Source organism: Megalopta genalis, chromosome 16 (genome assembly GCF_051020955.1).
Source record: "Megalopta genalis isolate 19385.01 chromosome 16, iyMegGena1_principal, whole genome shotgun sequence".
Classification (NCBI taxonomy): domain Eukaryota; kingdom Metazoa; phylum Arthropoda; class Insecta; order Hymenoptera; family Halictidae; genus Megalopta; species Megalopta genalis.
The window spans coordinates 2,389,579-2,396,763 of record NC_135028.1 but is presented as its reverse complement, the minus strand read 5'-3'; the positions used below and the strand labels follow the sequence as shown (position 1 = coordinate 2,396,763).

The following is a 7,185-nucleotide window of genomic DNA, read 5'->3' as shown; positions in this document are numbered from 1 at the left end:
ACCGTCCAACCTGTTAGGAAGGATGTACGGCCCAACGATAAAATTGTCACAAATTCCGGCCCATACATTTACCGTGAAGCGAACCTGCGTATGGTGTGACCGAAGCGCACGCGGATTCTCGTCGTGCTTCATCTGTCCATAAAATATATTTGGAGAACGATGGATTTCGCGCTACTTCTTCCAGCAGCCACCTTGAATATTGAATCCGTTGATCGAAGTCGGTATCCAGTAATTCCTGCACCCGTACGAACTTGTATGGGTGCAGAGAATTGTCCTGCAGGATACGGTGTACGGTACTACGGCTGACACTAGAAAAAAAATACATACAAATGCATAAACATTTACAGATCAAGAACATTTTTTTTACATAATTAAAAATCATGGTTACTTTAATTGTGACTTACCCCAAGCGGCGACTGATTCCTCGCACACTTTCTGTGTCGTCCTCCTCTATCAGCGCCTGCACATCATTTTCTGATCGGGGGGTCCGCGCAGAGAATGCTCTACCCGCCCCCTCATCATTTAACGATGAAATGCCGCGGGAATAGAAGCGATGTGCCAATGAACGTACGGCATATTCCGTTGGTGTACGTAAGTTCGGGAATTCTTCCCGCAATCTCCTGACTGTCGCGGCAGCATTACCTTCGCATTGCGCGAACACCCAAAATATTTGATACTGCTCCCGCGGTTGATACATTTTGAAAAACCTCGCGACGAGTTCTTTGGCACTGTCTAATGCTTTCTGGCCCTTCTTCTCGCGTTGCGAGCACATTATCGTTTGAAAAACAAATGAGAACATAGCAAATTCGACGAATAGAGTGACGATTCGTCAAGAGTGTAACAAACGAACGTCGAATGTTCATTTGTTTTTCAAACGATAATGTGCTCGCAACGCGAGAAGAAGGGCCAGAAAGCATTAGACAGTGCCAAAGAACTCGTCGCGAGGAACGACGAACGACAAGGGCCCACCCATGGTCGTCTAGGCTTGGATTTTTCGGCAGTGAAACGTCGACTCCCGAACGAACGAGTCGCATAAACGATTATCCGCGAACTAGTCTCAGTGATATTTCGTTATGTTTCCGGATTATCAGTGATTCATTAAGTGGTCAGTGTTTGGTGACCGTGCAGTGCAAGTGAATTTCATAAATATCCATACCAGAGGTTCCTCCGACAGTATCCCTCGAATGTTGCGGTCATCGACCTGGAATCAGCTGTGTGTTGTACGAGGTCAGTACCCTTCGACATTGTGAGCCACAATTCCAGCCAGCAAATGCATCCTCAACTAAATGGGTGAGTTTCTTATTGATAATATTCTTCATATTTCTCTAACAAACATATCCCTTATGTCCTTTAACGCGATTATTATTTATTAAATTAGCTTTGCGCATCGTTCGTTGAATTCTGTTCGGACACGGAATTATTTAAATTCAAATATCAATTATGTACTTCGACTGGGTTGCTTATTGTTAATCTTCACTGTACATATCGCATACAAATTTCATACGGTACACGTGAGAAAATTAAAACGGTTGTCACGGTTAAACTACATATTATTTCGGGACCGAAAATTTAGTAAACATTCTTCAGACATTCTGAAATAAGGATGAATAGCGTTTTTCTTGAAATTATCACTGTCACGTGGTAAAAAAAAAATATCAAAAGTTCATGCTCCGTGACTTGTTCATTGATTCTGACGCCGCATACAGTACCTCCTTCAACTGTCAAACTCAGCGGTAAACGCACGTGCCGCTCGGCCGATCGATAACCATATGGTTCGCGCCAATTCGTCTCATTGGCCAGTGTTTTTCGTTAATAACTCGCAAACGAAGCCGCGGATTGCATTTTCGCAAAGGAAAAAGTTACTTCAAATGACCTCAGCTACCCCTCATTTTCGGCTGTTAAAATAATTGTGGGACACCCTGTATAGCCTATATATATGTATGGAAGTGACGCAGTAGCGAAGCTGGTGTGAAATGGATTAGAAGAATATTTTTTGTATTATCTCTATTTTTGTTTTCTTTATTTCTTCTTGTAGTTTTATTGCTTTTTTATGTAGAGTATTGTGTTTCACATTTTTATAGTATCCGTAATTATTAATTTATTTAAAATATCACATTTTGATATAAAATATTAGGTCTACCGAAAAGTTCTGTCCGTTTTTGAATTGAAATATAACACAATTTCCATACATTTAATAATATTTATTGTAGAATATACTTTCCATCGTTACTTATGACTTCTTGCCAGCGTGATGGCAACTTGTAAATACCATTTTAAAAAAATGATTTATTTTTAGAGGCGACGAACTCAACTAGTGCTTGGTTGACATCAGCTTCAGTTTTGAATTTTTTTCCTGTAAAAAGTTTTGCAAAGAGAAAAACAAGTGATAATCGGAGGGTGCTAGCTCTGGGGAGTATGGTGGATGTGACAGAATTTCCCAGCCTAGCTCTGCGATTTTCTAACGAGTCGCCAAAGCAGCATGTGTTCTGGCATTATCATCGGTAGCCATGTTTTCACGATCGTGTCTCACTCAATAATGACATGAGACACCTTTGTTTCAGTTTATTTAGGAGAGTACATGTGTGTAAATGCAATGATAAAGAGAGATAGTCATATATGTCTCAAATCAACATGTGCATATGGATTGAAACTTGAAGTGACACTATCGGACAGAACTTTCCGGTACACCTAATACTACGTCGAACATTACAATTTTTATGAACTAATACTTTGCAATGGAACATTACAATGTCGAGAATGACAAGCATCATAAAAATATGAAAAGCATAGATATATTTGGCGGTATGAGCATTTTATAAATGCCATATTTTTACGGGAACACTTTGCGTTTCTTACATCATCTGGAAAGCAAACTTCGTTTCTGTTGGAAAATATGGTTCCATGAGATATTCATTTTGTTGCGTACCAGGAATATTTGATCATTGCTTTGAAAACTGTTGCAGATAATTGATTATGAATTAATTAGTGAATTTTGATAACACGGCTGACAAAATAGGGTGCACTGTGGCGGTATGATTTTCAATATTGACGTGAAATCCCTTCTTCATCTGTAGAAATTTGTGATTTACATAATACATTTTTATACTGATCCATTGAAGCCTGTACTGTTTTATGTGCACGAGGTCCGAAATCTCCTTTTATCCCTTGCACGCATAGAAAAACTTGTGGCAAAGGAGTACTTGCTGCTGCTAAAGCATATTGGGCCGTATAACTGTGACACTTAATTAAAATCACTCGAGTAAATTTCTACTGCCTTTTCTCCTTTATACAATAATCTCCGCGTATATTGAAGCGATATTCGTAGTCCGTTTGATCCGTATTTATAATATATTAGGCATTACAATTTTTTATAGAATTTTATACTCACCTTTGCAATTTTTCTACTTCTTGTAAAATTTTTGGTAGATTTCATAAAGTTTTTCATCTTATATATTGTGTAACAGTTCGTTGAGCAATCATATGGGTACTTTCAAATTTTTTACCCATGATTAAGATGCTGTAAAATGAAAGCTGTTCGATTGGAATGGTAATGCAGCAGCTGATGCCCACTGTAGTAACATTCTAGTTGTCACAAATTTCTTGTCACTTCTAGCTTCTGTAAAGCGATCATACGTATATTTGTTAATATATTCAAATCCGTCCTTAATTCCAATTCCTTTCTCTATTTTGAACCATTTTATCCTTTTCCATTTAGCGCCGTTCGGCTTTAGTTTTCGAGATATTAAGGAAAATCTGTTGCTACTACTGCATTGAATTCTGTCTATGTGTGCATTACGTGGCATGGCGTGCATAAGCCGCCAATCTACATATACGTAACGGATGAATAAAATAAAAATAAATAAAAATATAAAAAATAAATGCAGACAGTAAAATATAAATATAATAAAAACAGTACTACTATAACGTTATTATTACTAGTATTACTACCATTAATAATAATAATAATAATAATAATAATAATAATAATAATAAAAATAATAATTAAATTAAGGACGAATAACTAGAGATAAATTAGCGAAGAACTGTAATTGCAAAGAACGCTGTGTAATCGACTGTTACTATTCGCTAACGAATCGAGGCGTTCAGTGGCCCTGACATTGAAACATACAAACACGAGTATAAAAACAGGCAACATGTACTTGTTGTGACGATAGCCAACAGCTGACTCTCAAGAAGTAAAAACACGCATATGATTTGATGACGTATTGTATAGGATTTGCGACAAAATATTAAGATTAAAATTTTGTATAACTAATATATCAAATATTTATTTTTAATATGACAGCTTTTCATTTAAAAGGTATTGTACTAATAGATGTTATTGTTAGAAAAGTATTATTTATGTATTTAAAACGCAGTAACATTTTTAAACCTGGGCTGAATGATTTGAATTTGTTATAGATAATAGAGGAACTAGTTTACTAGACAATGCAGAAAATGCTTTTTTTTGTAATCTTGCTATTACTTAGAATGACAAAAAACTCTCGTTTTTTGAACATTTTTGTCTGAGTCTATAACGATAATTTGAAGACTATCTTTTGTAAATCTCAGTAACTTATATCCGTGCTAAAAATTTGATCGAAATCGGTTAATTCAGAGTCGAGCTACAGGCGATGAAAGATTTCAAAAACTGCAGATTTCTTACAGTTATGGGTTAAAATCGTGACAATTCTGCAATTTTTGTCATCTTTAATTTGTCGTAACTCATACAACGTTAACCAATTTTGATAAAATTTTCAACATGCATATAAGTTACTGAGATCTACAAAAGTCATTTTTTAAATTTTCGTTATAGGCTTAGATGAAAATGTTAAAAAAAGGAGAGTTTTTTATTTCTCTTTGTCATTCAAAATAATAGCAAAATTTAAAAAAAGAAAAGCATTTTAGTCATTATCTAGTAGACTATTTTCTCCATTATCTCAAAGAAATTTTAAAGAAAGAAAGTTTTTAAACCAGTTTTAAAAAAGTTACTGCGTTTTAAAAGGTGGCTGAATACTTTTATGGGCCACTGTATGTACTTATGCCTGTCACGTGCCAAGGACACTCGCTGACAGAACAGTCTAGCTCGGGCTAATCTCGCTGCCAGATGTATTAAAAAATGTATAGGCTTGCATCGAGCTTAGATATTGTCTTCTAATGATGAATTCTAAGGAATACAATTCGCGCGCGCGCGAGATTTTCAGGGACATAGCGGCGACTCGGCCGTTACGCTCTACAGGGTGGTCCACACAATTATTTCAGGTCATAATTTCGATATGAATGCATTTACGAAAAAATGTCAAAGGAATGATGCAATTGTTAATTGCACACGCATCGATGCACTTAAAAAAATCTAAGGTCCTACTGATGTAGTGCTCTTCGAGCCATTTATCTTCCTCCTTTGGCATTTTTTCGTAACTGCATTCATAACGGAGTTATGACCTGAAACAATTCCGTGCACCACCCTGTATACTTTACACTGCAGAATTTAGTACCTAATCTTAAACTATACAGATCAAATGGATCCCTAGGGTGGGGTGCAGGGTCTTGGTAGGAAGAGTGTGAGAATAACCTGTAAAAGCAAGTACATTAAATCCTTTCCAATTAGTTCTCAGTTCGTAAACAAAAATTAACAATTTGGGAAGAGCAGATATCATTATTTGAGTCTCGCGGCTCATTTTTATAGTTGCTGATTATCAACAACTATAAAAACAAGAGTCGTATAATCGTATCTCCTCTTACCAAATTGTCCATATTTTTTAATATTTTTAAAATATTTGTGTACATTTATTTTAGCTTTCTCTTAAACCGCATTTCCTATGTTAAAAAATTGCTTGTTTTAATGTAACGTTTAAAATTACTTGAACTTACTCGCGATAAACTCGCCAAGTGTAACTTCGCGGCGCGTTGCAACAAAAAATCTGAGAAAAATTAAGCACTCTGCTTGGGATAGTATCTTATCAAGGAATTAATGTAAAAATTGACTATATTTTTCTTTCCGAGAAGTCTTCAATTTTCCAACTCTTTTTTGGTTTTTTATTTTTGATAACCAAGAAATCTGAAAATATACATTACAACATTACAACATTCTAAAAAAACACCGAAGAGGTAAAATGGGTGGAAAAGCGCGGAATCTAATTTTCCCTGTTGTCCAAATCAGTTTCGAAGAAACTAGATTGTTCAATGCAACACGAGGAATGCCCTGAATTGCGAAGAATAGCTAAGGAGCGTAGGAAATAGGAGCGTGTATTTCCCAGATATGTAATTCACCAGTGTAACGCATAAAATACGTTTACTTATAATGCAGGTATTGCGATATAATAACTAAAAGTTGGACTTATGTAGTAGAAAACTCGGTGCGAGCGCTGTAAAACTAATCCACTAGAATGAACTGAATAGAATAGTCGGATTATCGTTGCACATATTGAACGTAATTACGCCGTGAGAGAAAGAGAGAGAGAGAGAGAGAGAGAGAGAGAGAGAGAACTGCCGGTCTCCGAGCGAACGCCAATCACCGTTCGGCACCTAACGACAAGGATGATTCAGCAGCTATTTAAATCGCGCGCTACATCCCATTCGCGACTCGTGATGATTGTCTCTTCTAATCCCGAACACCTGTAATTACTACTACGGACAAGTTACAGGATTGAAATTTTGCCGATTTCCGTGGTCAGCTATCTGTTAAGGGCAATTTTGATCGTTTTAATCGGCTATGCCGCTTCGGCGAGTTCAAGAATTCCTGTTCGTTTCGCGACCAATGTAATTCTGATCAATTTTGAAGCTCTCGGGAATTCTTGAATCGTTGGCGATTGCGTCGTTAACCTTCTCGGCGATCTTACGCGTGCACCCTTTCGTCGTCCTCGCGTGCCGATTTTTGTCTCACGCCGATAATCAACTCGACAGTCCGATTATATAGGGTATATACAAGTGATATGCCACGATCACCATAGTGTTATTCTACATCTCTGGATCAGTGATCTGCTAAAAAGATGGACCGCAAAATTGTTCTTGACCTTGAAAATCAAGGTCAGAAAGTAAGTAATTTCTTCATTTAAGTTTTTGAGAATAAATTCGTAATAATACTCAAGTGGCGCGTCTGACCATGACGTATCAATTCTACTCCTCATCATACTATTGGGCTGGCAGGAAAGTAATTTCGCTATTTCAATGTGAAATAAAACTCAA

The 7,185-nt window shown here is 36.8% G+C and overlaps 1 pseudogene; it reads right to left on the bottom strand.

The window, feature by feature from the left end:
- Window positions 1-2,186: 2,186 nt before the first annotated feature.
- LOC143260692 (uncharacterized) lies at window positions 2,187-4,058 on the bottom strand (annotated as a pseudogene).
- Between the last annotated feature and the right edge of the window lie 3,127 nt (window positions 4,059-7,185).